The following is a 12,649-nucleotide window of genomic DNA, read 5'->3' as shown; positions in this document are numbered from 1 at the left end:
TCCTCCACAGAGAAGAAGGCCAGGACAGTCATCTCCCTCAGCACACACTGCAACCAGGCTTCAATCTATGGCTCAGGTCTCCTAAAGCAGTTTGTGATTCCAGAAGTGGCTCCAAATTTATGTCACAAACACCCCCCGCCCCCAGGAGACCTGGTTGTTTTGTTTTGCTTTTGAGAGAGAGAGAGAGAGAGAGAGAGAGAGAGAGTTGAGAGGGTAGGGACAGAGGGACAGAGTATCCTGACAGGCTCCACACTCAGCACAGAGCCCAACATGAGGGTTGATCTCACAACCCCAAGATCATGACCTGAGCTGAAATCAAGAGTCAGACTCTTAACCGACTGAGCCACCCAGGTGCCTGAAGACCCGCGGTTTCTTAACTATATTTAGTCTCTGCAGTGAAGGAACCAAAATTATCACCATAATCATCATTAATTTTCACCAACATAGTGGTTGACCTTGAGCAGGTTACTAATAACCTTTTGCCTCCATTTCTGGTATGTGGCATATGAGTTAGAGTAGTTTCTACCTCCATCACACAGGTCCTCACACACACAAAGTATTCAATTCCTATCAGCCACTGGTGGTACCAATCATAGTAGCATGCAGAGCTCAAAATTACCCAAATGCGAATCTTTTATCTGACCCAGGGATCTCCTACCCTAGTGCAGTTTCTGACTCCCAGGCAAGCTTCACCTATTTGGTTTCTCAGAGAAAATGGAAACAAGCAATGATTTCAGCCCTCAGATACAACCCTCTCCACTCCATACAGGAAAGGCACCCTGCCTCCTACATCATAGGCTGTCTCTTGTTAATCAGCTGCACATACATATACACACAGGAATATACACAGAGCCTCGATGACATCGAAGAAAGGGTATCTTAGCAGCTATTATAAGACTCTTCCTTGTGAAAGATGTTGCATTTTTGTTTTAGAAGAAAAGGTGGACAAAATATTTCAGCTAAGGGGTGAGGCTGCAAGGAGCAAGTACAACTAAAAATAGATGCTTGCTCTGCTGCCTTCCAAAAAAGATAGATTTTTCTGGTTGTGGGAACTTTGTTTTTGTTGAACTCCCTGGGGTCTTGGCTCTATAAATCCAAGGACACAACCTGGGAAGAAGAATTTGCTCTGCTTAATAAAGAGATGAAGAATTTGGAGTTCCCCCAAAGAAAACCTAGCAGGTAAATCCCCAGACAGAGGCTTCACCTTGGATACATAAAGGAGAGGGTGAGTCCCAGAAGTGATGGGGATTCAGTGAATGAGACTTTCTCTAGGATTGAGATAGATGGTGAGAGAGTCAGTGCTTCTATCTGCTGGTAGCCTGAAGCAGGGTGAGAGAAAGACCAAATGGATTCAAGTGAAATCCAAAAGACCTATAGTGGGCCCAAATTAAAATAGATTTAATGAGGTCTTTGCACCTTAACTAATCAACAACAATTTATCAATTACTGCTATGGTAGTTTATGCATTACAAGATGCACATTCTTTTTCACGCTTTAATACCTTTGCAGTCAGGATTCACCTTACAACTAATGGGGTATTAATAGCAATTGACAATTTGGGTGTTTTTCTTTCTTTCTTAGAGGTAAGGAGAAGCATGATGTGTCTTACAATCAGTAGTATCTCAGAGTTTTTGGAATGTGCTAGTTTCTTCGATAGATGTGCCAATGACTCCAACTCTCCAGACCACGATTCACAAATACTGGCATTATCATAGTCCTCAGGGTTACCAGGGTAGATCCTGGGCAGCTAAGACAAGCTCTGTTAATTTTTCATTTAAACTGACATCTCCCAGAGTTCAGAGAGTTCTTATCTGATCCCTATCATGTGATGGAGCACAGAGCAGAGGCAAATTTAATTTTACCTGACACCTTTGGCACGGGCTGATTAGCCAGCTGACAATGTGCTTTGATTAACTCACTGGGTCATAAATATTTTGATTCTTTCCATTTTTGGATTACCACAGGAAAGGCAACTTGGAGCACTGCTCCACTATAAATGAGGAATTTTAAATCCACTTATTATATTCTCTCTCTGCCAAACTCACTGTCCGTTCTTCCCATTCAGTTAAGGAAACATACATGATTTTTCTTTCACACTTTTCTTCTCAAAGAAGAGATTTGAGCTTTCTGATTTCATCTCAGCCTGGTGGAGACTCTGGAGGGAAAACATCCAACACAAGGTCTTCTGTAGATGAAGGAGCACGGCCCCAGGAGACCCTTCTTCAACAGTAAAACAGACTTTTAGTAAAAACTCCAAGACACACAGCACAGATACCCAGCACACCTACAATCACTCACACACTCACTTATATACACATGCTCACACACACATTTCTTGTTAAGGATCACAATTTTTGCATCTAGATAGACTTAGAGACAAAACACCCAGCATGCGTAGTTAAGAGAACTGCTGGCATCTGTAATGCAGTAACATTAACTAGAATCATTCATGCACAAAGGCTTAAAAGATGACTAACAGAGAAAGGGCGCTACAAGAATTTTCACTGAACCTTGTAGCTTGGGTGAAAGAGACTTCATCAATAATAGCCAGACTCCTCAATCATTCACTATGTCCCAGGCACTCATGCACAATATCATTAACACCCAAGACGATCCTATAAGGAAGGTTCCATGGTCCAAGAGAAAATGTCATGAGCCTGAGGTCATAAGATCAGCAAGCACTAGGGCAGAGTGTCAGACCCAGGACCATCAACTTCCAAGGTGCCAGCTCTCTGCCTTTGCCAGGTTGCTTCTCATTGTCAGCCATCGTCTCCTTTCTCCAGCCCTTGAAAGAGTTTTCCTGTTCTCTCAGTTAGCTCTGCTTCTCAGAATGAGACTACATTGGCAGCATCGCCAATCTCCAGGTGGTGAGTAACCTTCCTGCTTTGCATCTAACCTTGTGTTCCCCATTCAGTGCTGACAGGTAGGAGCAGTGCCTCCTTTCTGAAAATGTCACCGAGCCATCTTCAAGGAAAAAGGCGATGCTGACATTCTACTTTTCCTGTGACTCCCTGGAGAACGTTTAATCCCCATGACCTTGTGGCTATTTAAAAAGAGCCAATCCCCAGACCTTGTCAGTTGGTGACAGCCAGCATTTTGTCTAATGGGCCCGAGGGTGGGCACAGTTTGCAGTGGGGAAGGGTAACATCTGGCTGGTGTTTAAAAAGCAAATGCGGTTTCTCAATGATTATTATTCATCAACAGTATTCAAAGGCATGTTTTGTCTGCATTGTTCTTTATAGAGAAAAACAAATCCCAAGCACAGATACTCAAAACTCTACATTGTTTTTATGATGAGCTAGCAAGAGGCTGCTTTCTACTAAAAAATCAGAGGAACTCCAGTTTGGTTTTTATGACACCAAAAATTGAATATTACAGTATTATTAAGAAATATTAAAGCATAATAGCCATGGACATTAATAACTACCACTTAATAAGCAAGACAGTGACCTTGGTGATTTGCATTTTCCCATCATCTCCTCATAATAACTTTCTTTGTGTGAAAGGATTTCCCATTTAACAGATGAAAAACTGAGACTGAGTCAGAGACCTAGGATGGGACTCCACTCTGAGAAATGTTTGCCAGCTGCCTAAGACAAGGTTAGTATAGAAACTATGCTAACTTTAGCAACTTTTGCAGGCATTTAACACTGCCATGACAACCAAGCAACAGCTCATTTTTTTTCTAGTATTTTGTTTTTTACTTTTTTTATTGTACAAAAGTATCAGTCTACAATGGATTGGAAATTAAATAACAATTTGTCCTTCACCACAGACGGTTTTGAAGCACTGTTCCAAAAAAAAAAAAAAAACTCTTGCTCTGGAAGGATGGTCAAATTGGTAGGGAAAAAAATAGATTAAAATGATTCTCATTTGCCATTTAATGATTAGTCATCCTTCATCGAAGTGGCTAGGGTGTCTGATGGGGCCCCAGTATCTGCATTATTTGACACCCTACTAAAGATATAAGGTCTGGGAACGGGGCATTTGTAGTCCTTATTGTTCACTAGTCTGGTACTAAAGAGATGTTTCACAAACGTTGGTGAGTGTGTGAATAAGTGAACAGCTTCTAATGGAGACACATGCTTAGAGGCGTTATCTTCCACATTCCCACCTACCGTCAAGATTTTACCTATGTCAACAGGTTGAAGATTTCCAGGAACTTTCATCATGGTAGGTAAGAAAAGCAGATAAATAAAAAAAGGTAGAGATGATTATGAAAGTCTAGGGAAGGATGGAAGCTGACTGTGGAAAGCAAGGATTGGCCCCTCAAACATGGCCACATCCTGATCCCTAGAACTATGAACATGTTGGGTTACATGGTAAAGGAAGGATAAGGTCAATGATGGAATTAAGGCTGCTAATCAGCTGATTTAAGATAGAGAGATTGTCCTGGGTTGTCTGGCTGAGCCCTGTGTATTATAGGGCCCTTCAAAGTAGAGGAAGGAAGAATGCTGAAGGAAGAAGAGTCTAGGTAGAAGAATTGAGTGTTGGGCCTCAGGGGGAGGACATGCTTTGGCATGTTCCAGGAGCAGAAAGAAGGACTGAGTAGCTGAGCTGAGGAAGTGAGAAGGACCAAAGGAGATAAGGCTGGAGAGAGAAGTGAACAGAGGTCCATGAGGGTCTGGGAGGCCACCGCAGGGCACTGGGATTTATCCTATGAAGCAGACTTCCATAAAAGTTTAAGCAGGGGGATAACACAATACAATAATGAGCCGGGGTTTTATAATCTCCTGGACACTTCACAAGGAGCCCAGACTCAACCAAGTTGATTCAACTCAACACTGAAGTCATCATCTCACATACATCCCAAGTCAGTGATACTGAGATTCACCAAGTCATCCACCCAGAATCCTGAGAGTTAGCTGAAACTTCTCCTTCCCAACCAAACTCATCAACTTCTCCTCCTAAGCAGTTACCCATACACATTCTCTATGTCATGTCCATGCATTAGGGAAGAAGATCTCATAACTACCCCCTAGCTGGAGGCCTTGCCTTTGCCACTGTCCAGTTCTAACTGTCCTCTGCCCTGCAGCAAAGCTATGTGCCCAAAGGCAAACCTGGCCATTCCCTGCTTTAAACCCTACAAAGGCTACCTACAGTCCACAAGATGACATCTAACTCCTGGAGTCTGCACGAGGGTGAGGCAAGTGAGACACTTTTCCCGGGAACAAAATTTAAGGGGGTGCCAAAATAGTAATCAAGATGAATAACATGGGCAGCCCAGGTAGCTCACCAGTTTAGCAATGCCTTCAGCCCAGGGCGTGATCCTGGAGACCCAGGATCAAGTCCCGCATCGGGCTCCCTGCATGGAGCCTGCTTCTCCCTCTGCCTGTGTCTCTGCCTCTCTCTCCGTGTGTGTCTCTCATGAATAAAATCTTTTTTAAAAAAAAGATGAATAACATATAAATAACTTTAATGCAATATAATTTACAAAACAAAAAAACTTTGCATGTCTGAAGTATATAATTCAATAGTTTGGTATACTTACAATACTGTACAACCATTACCATATCCTAATTTTAGAACAGTTTTATCATCCCCAATAGTGGCCTTGTACCTGTTAGCAGTCACTTTCCAGCACCTTTGCCACTTGGTCCAGGCCCAAACAATCAGTAATCTACATTGTATCTCTATATATTTGCATATTCTGGACATTTCATAGAATGGAATTACAAAGCACGTGGTCTTTAGTGACTGGTCTCCTTCACATAGCATTTTTCAAGGGTCATCTGTGTTGCCAAGGATCAGTAGTTCATTCCTTTTTTTATGGCCATATATTATTGCATTGTTCGGATATGACACATTTTATTGATTCTTTCTCCAGCCAATAGATATCTAAGGGTTTCGATCTTTTGGCTACAATGAATACTACTGTCAATACTCATGTGCAAGTTTTGTGTGGACATATGTTTTCATTTCTTCTGGGAGGATACCTACATATGGAATTGCTAGATCACATATCCCTATGCTTGACTTTGTGAGGAGCTTACAATCCGTTTTTCAAACTGGCTATACCATTTTACATTACCACCAACAACATAGGAGGATTGCACTTTTTCCGCATCCCCACCAAAATTTATAATATTCTTTTTTATGATAGTCACTCTAGTGAGTGTGAAGTACTACTGTATTGTGGTTTGGGTTTCCATTTCCCAAATGACTAAGAATGCTGAGCATCATTTCATGTGATTATTAGCCATCCATAAATTCTCTTTGGAGAAATGCCTACTGAAATCATTTGCCCAATTTTTAATTAGGTTACTTGTCCCTTTATAATTGAATTATAAGTTTCCTTATATATTTTAGATACAAGTCCCTTATTAAGTTTATGATTTGCACATATTTTCTCTCTGTCTTTGAGTTATCCTTTTCCTTTCTTGATAGTATTCTTAAAAGCACAACAATTTGAAGTCCCACTTATAACTTTTTCTTGGGTTGCTTATGGTTTTGGTGTCATGTCCAAGAAATCGTTGCTTAACCCAAGAACATGAAGATTGATTCTGGTATTTCCCTCTGGGAGTTTAATAGTTTCAGCCCTTACATTTAGGACTATGATGTACTTGCAGCTAATGTTTGTGTATGGTGTAATGGAGGGGTCCAACTTCATTCTTTTGCATGTGGATACAGAGTTGTCCCAGGAATGTTTGTTGAAGAGGCAGATAATATTTTAATGCAATAAAAACAAGATAAATAACAATCTGTGCTGAGCCATATCAGATCCTGAGGCAAAAAGGAAAAAATCAGTAATACTGACACATTATTATTTAAAATTTTGATAGTTTTATCTTGATTACTTAGTTTTTAGAGCCTCTTTAAATTCGGCATCTGAAGTAGATGCTTCACTCACTCACCTTCATCACAGTCCTGATGACTCCTAAGCTTAGCCTGTGAAAACTTCCCCACGCTCCCTCCTACCTGCTCTTTGAACCACCTGCATCTCGGCCCACCATGCCTCAGTTTTATCATCAAAATACAGTTTTGTTCATGCAGATTTTTTCAAATACAGATTTGACCATGCTGTGTCTCATTTATATCACACTGTTCCCTTGGCTTGGAACATGTTTCTCACTCTCCATTGCTTAGCTCTTCCCCATCCTACAAGATTGGGTACTAACCCCACCAGAAAGTCTTCCTTGAGCTTCCAATTGGGTTAAATTGCCTTCATCTGTGCTCCCACACTGCCTGGTCTTCCTACAACATACCACTTATCACACTTGTAATAATTACCTTGTCTTCTCTCCCCCTGGATCACATTCTTTGTTCCCTCTGTCCAACTACGTATTATCTAATGGAACATTCCCAGGTACTAGAACAGTGCCTAGAACACAATAAATGAAAAAATAGATGTCTAACAGTTCTTCTGATGGGAATATAGCAGGGAGAAAGTAATCCCATCTGCCTAAAGTGAAGAGAGGTTTTTTTTTCCTCCAGGAACCTTGAAGAAGGGTGAGAACTAAGTATCTGTTGCAGAAGTCTTGTCTGCTTGAAAGTGAGGCACCCCAAAGAGCTGTGCCCCACACAAGAGCTCCTTGATGACACTCCTATGATAGAAGCAAAGCCTCCCAAGAACTCATTAGAAGGTCAGTCTAGGTACAGGAGGATGATACAGAAATTCATTAACAGGCTGGTTCTAGAGGTTCACAGGTGAGGCAGGGAAGTGGCTACCTCCAGAGAGCACTATAGTGAGCAAAAAATAAGGACAAACTCCCATTGAGATCATTCCATTTTATTCATTCATTTATTCATTCACTAACCAAGAATCCCATAAATATCTATGAATCATCGTTTGCAGATTGTGCTGGGCCCCAAAATAGAGGTGTCAAAGATCAGACTCCTACTAAGATAAACTCAGAATCAAGTAAACTGGCACAAACCTACTATATGCAGGTGAGATAGCAAAAAGATAAGGATTTTGACCACAAAGCCCTGCCTGCAGTCACCTTACTGGATTCTTCTGGTTGTCCACTGAATCCACACTCCACCTTTATCCACTCTACCATATCCTTGGAGGCTAAACACCTTAGACAATACCACTGGGCTCCCTTGCTCACTGACTTACAACTGGCCAATGTTGCACAACAATAGAAGTTTGAAAGGAGAGAAGCAATCAGGCATGTAGCATTTATTCTGTTACTATGGAACTGCTACAGGACTGCCATGGGCTAGTTTTGTCCAAGGTCAGGGACCCTGCTATGGGCTTCATTCCACACAGACCCTTGACTCCTAATCCTCTTACCCTTCTCTCCACACCTTCAGACCTACAATGGCAACTAGATTTCATAGCCCTATAGTATTGGACTGTTCTTTGTGCTCTCCTGAAACCCTGATCCCAGCTTTGCAAATAGTCCTTTATTAAATTATTCTCGAATTACCTTAAAATGGGTGTACCATCTGTTTCTCACTGAGATCTCGACTGATACAATGAGCTCCTAGGGGAGATGTGACAAGAACATCAATAAATGGAGGATGGAAGGAGGATTCCCTTTGGTCATGTGAATGAATACATATGGCCACCCACCAGGGAAGGGGGGCATGGGGAAGAGTCAAACCAATGCCTTGGGATTGTTTACATTCTCGCCCAGGAGGCTAGACCAGTGCAGGGCACTGATTAAGGATATCTGGCGGTCTACCCTTAAAGGTAGCAGATTTGGAGAGCAGGGAGGGTTCCTTTCCTCCAGAGAAATGCCTGGCAAACAGTGGCTTTAAGTTTTCTGGGAGTAGACAGCAATGAAGCATTAATGAGCTTAATCCTTCCAGGTCACTCCCTCTTCCCATGCCACCCTGGAGCCTCAGAGTAAAGGAAAGGGCAAGGTGATGCTCTAAAAAAGGAAATAACATTGTTTCCTAGGAGCTGTAGAAAATATCAGTAAATAAAAGAATAAAATAGAACTCAACCAAATCATCTTAAAGAGACAAAATGATTTCCAAGGCCTATAAAAGTTTCTTTTATTTATTTATTTATTTATGACAGTCACAGAGAGAGAGAGAGAGGCAGAGACACAGCAGAGGGAGAAGCAGGCTCCATGCACCGGGAGCCTGACGTGGGATTCGATCCCGGGTCTCCAGGATCGCGCCCCGGGCCAAAGACAGGCGCCAAACCACTGCGCCACCCAGGGATCCCCCTATAAAAGTTTCTTGCAACATGACATATCTTGGGGTTATCTAGATGTTTCCAGGGTGGGAACATTCACATTAGGAAGAAGTATATGGGGCACCTGGGCAGCTCAATTGGTTAGGCATGTGACTCTTGATTTCAGCTCAGCTCATGACCTCATAGTCATGGGGTTGAGCCCTGTGTTGGTCCCCATTCTGTGGGAAGTCTGCTTAGGATTCTGTTTTGCCCTCCACCCCTCCCCCCATTCTCTCTCTTTCTCTCTTTCAAATAAATAAATAAATACTTAAAAAGAAAAAGAAAGAAAGAATGAAAGAAAGAAAGAAGCATGCATCAGGCTCTTTCAACACAACATCACCAAGGGTCCAAATTATACTATGCACATCCCTCTTTCTGTTCCATCTCCCTCAAAAAACTTTAGTATTATTGGTTCCCCATGTTGTTTTCCTGTAAGGAAAAGGGTATCTGATGTTAAAATAAATACATTTGGCATCAATTTTTATTATTCCTCAGTCTTCTATAAGCACTGTTAGCATGAGTTGTTCTCAAGTCCAGTGGGCTCTGGAGCATTTGGAGCATATGATTTCCCAAAGCCAAGGTCAAACCCCTGGGCTAGGGAGAAGTCATGAAGGTCAGTCCTGGGCAGAGGCCTCTTGGCACACATGCACACGTACACATGCACACGCACACACACACACACACACACACACAATGGTACCTTGGTTAGCCCTGTCTCTCTCATCCCTTTCTTGCCAATTGATTACTTGACCAAAATTCTTGACCTTACCTTAATCCATTTTCAATTCCATAGATTGATTTTGCCCCATTGTTCTTCTTGACTGAGTCTGTCAGTCACCGTATTTGCTACCTCTGTCAGACTAGAGTAATCCAGAAATTTGATAAACAGGCATGACCCAAGTGATTGATAAAAATGTTAAACAGGCAGCATTCTTCAATCCCTTCCTGGTTACTTTTATTTTAAAACTCTGGTCTGTCTTTTTCCTTTGAAATGTAGAGCCCAGAATGAAATGCAAAATTATAGATATGTAATTTGTGCAAGTGAGTGTGGCTGTCACCTCCCTCACTTCAGCTCTGTCCTCTTATTGACAACAGGCCACAAAGTATCTCTCTACTCCAGCATGAGTCAAATTGCTATCAGTGAAAGCGCCTCAATGGTTCTTTATCCTGCTGATATTAAGTCATATCAGTCCATCTTGTTGGTTCTATTTTGGACTCAAGCGTAGGCTATTTGATTCCTGTTCAATTCTGCTTCATTGTGCTTCAACTGTTGCTTCAGCATGTTGAAATCTACTGGGATCCTGGAACAATGGATCAGACACATTCCTTGACTTGTGTCTGACTCCCTAGCACCATCTTGTCTCTAGTTCTGTCTCTGTATTTTAATTCCAACAATATAAACCACTTCTGGGTCTCCACAGTGTCCTTCAGACTGGGAATTCACTGTGACCTCTTCAACACAGATAGTCTCAGATTAATACAAAGGCCCACACACCAGACTCTGACCCCCACTATTTTAGCACTGGTCAATGCTACAGAAGGCCCAGCAGTGAAAGGATCTTCTGAGGAGTCTCTGGGGCATGTGGGCAGGAGTTTGGGGTCCAGCCCTTTCTCCACACTTATAAGGCTATTTGAGCAGCACATGGTACAGCAGACTGAAAACACACTGGGAATCTGTCTGCCTCTCTATCTGTGGCAGAGCCTGTCACAGCTAGAGAGAGGCGGTTCATTACTCCCTTGCATCATTCTTTTCTTCTCCTAGGAACAGACTCCCTTTTTACCAAAGCACATATGACCGCCTGGAATGAAGACAGTATTTCCAGCTCCTTCACAGCTGGGAGTGGTCATGAGACAAAGTTCTGACCAATGAGATGCAAGAGGTGTGATGAGAGGCTTTCCAGAAGGCCCATCTCTTTAGAGAGATAGGGTGAGTGATATTTTGTCCTTTCCTGCTTGTGCCCACTGCCTAGCTGGAATGTGGACACAATGACTGATTTCCATCCACTGGCTTTTCCTTCTTAGGACTATATAGTGAACTTGAAGTTAGAGGAGGCTCTAGAGGCTTGTGGAAGAGAAAGATTGAACCTTGGTCTCAAAGCCACCATCCCATCCCATCACCAAAGGCCTAGACCATCTCTACACAGCTTCTTTTATGGGAGAGGCAAAGAAGCTTTTGTTAACCTAAGCCCCTTTCCAGAAACTGCTTTCAGCTGTATTCAGCTAAAGTTATCTTCGCTGTTTGATTCTGGAAAAGGCTCCTGCTCTCTGATCCTGTTTCTCCAACTGCAAGATGAAAATGCCAATATGACACAGAGGAGAACAGCACACTGGACACCCCATCCCTTCCCATTTTCTCAGCACATTCTCACTTGGCATCTGTCATAGGTCAAGCATTGACAACATGGTAGGAACACAAAGGCAAAAGATAAAAGGAATCCAGTCAATACAAGTTGTCTTATGATTATCTTTCTTACTGTTCCTTATTTTTATTTTTTCTCAATGAAAATGTACCAACGAACATGGTCCCTGCCTGGGACAGGCCCTGGGCCCAGGGCAAGTATATTCAGCAAACAATAATACAAAGACAACAAATATTTTTTCAGTATAAATATGTCACATGCCATCATTTTTTATACTGAAAATGTATTCATTGTTTATCTAAAATTAAGATTTAAAAAAAAACAAAAAAAATAAAATTAAGATTTAACTGGATGTCTTGTGTTTTATCTGACAAGCTTCCCTGGGGCTACCACAGCGAATAAGACTCAAATATCTGGTTCTTCAAAGAGTGCCTTTCCTTGTGGAGGGGATGGCAAATAAGCCAGTGGGCAGCTCAGTATCATCACTGATGGTAGGGTTGAGCAACATGAAGAAAATAAAGCAGCTTCAGTGTTCACAGGTTGTCAGGGGAGCACCCCCTCCAAGTAGTTGACATTTCACCAGAATGTTGAAATGGAACCAGCCAAGCCCAAGAAGGCTAAGTCCAGGCTGAAGAGCCAGCAAAAGCAAAAGTCCTGAAGTAGGAACATATTTAGAATCCCAAGGCCAGTGTCATCAGTGCTGAGGAGGGAAAAGTGGACCTGAGCCAGGCCATGTAGAACCTGTAAGTGATAGAAAGGCAATTGATTTCATTTTAAGAATAATGGGACACCATCAAATTTTATATAGCAGGGGAGTGATAAGATCTAATTTATTTATTTTACTTTTGTTAAGCACACTTAACATGAGATTTACCCTTTTAATAGTCTTTTAAGCGCACAGTACAGGATTGCTATCTATACACACAATGTTGTAGAGCAGACCACTAGCACTTACTCATTCATCACAAGTGAGACTTTATGCCTGTGAATTATGCCTGCGAATTAGCAATTCCCATATTCCCTTCCAACCCCCTGGCATCCACCTTTCTACCCTTCACTTGCATGAGTTTGACTATTTAAGGCACCTTGGATAAGTGGAATCATGTAGTATTTGTCCTTCTGTGGCTGGCTTATTTCACTTCACTAATGACCTCAA

The 12,649-nt window shown here is 42.0% G+C and overlaps 1 long non-coding RNA gene across 1 annotated transcript; it reads left to right on the top strand.

The window, feature by feature from the left end:
- The first annotated feature begins 2,627 nt into the window (after positions 1-2,627).
- On the top strand, positions 2,628-12,005 carry LOC129510436 (uncharacterized). The gene is made up of 4 exons (XR_008664592.1): positions 2,628-2,867; positions 3,507-3,600; positions 10,896-11,060; positions 11,156-12,005. It is a non-coding gene; the product is annotated as an uncharacterized LOC129510436 (long non-coding RNA).
- Positions 12,006-12,649: the final 644 nt, after the last annotated feature.

The sequence above is a fragment of the Nyctereutes procyonoides genome, unplaced genomic scaffold (assembly GCF_905146905.1).
Source record: "Nyctereutes procyonoides isolate TBG_1078 unplaced genomic scaffold, NYPRO_anot_genome, whole genome shotgun sequence".
In the NCBI taxonomy this organism is placed as follows: Eukaryota; Metazoa; Chordata; class Mammalia; order Carnivora; family Canidae; genus Nyctereutes; species Nyctereutes procyonoides.
This window is presented reverse-complemented; position numbering and strand designations above follow the sequence as displayed.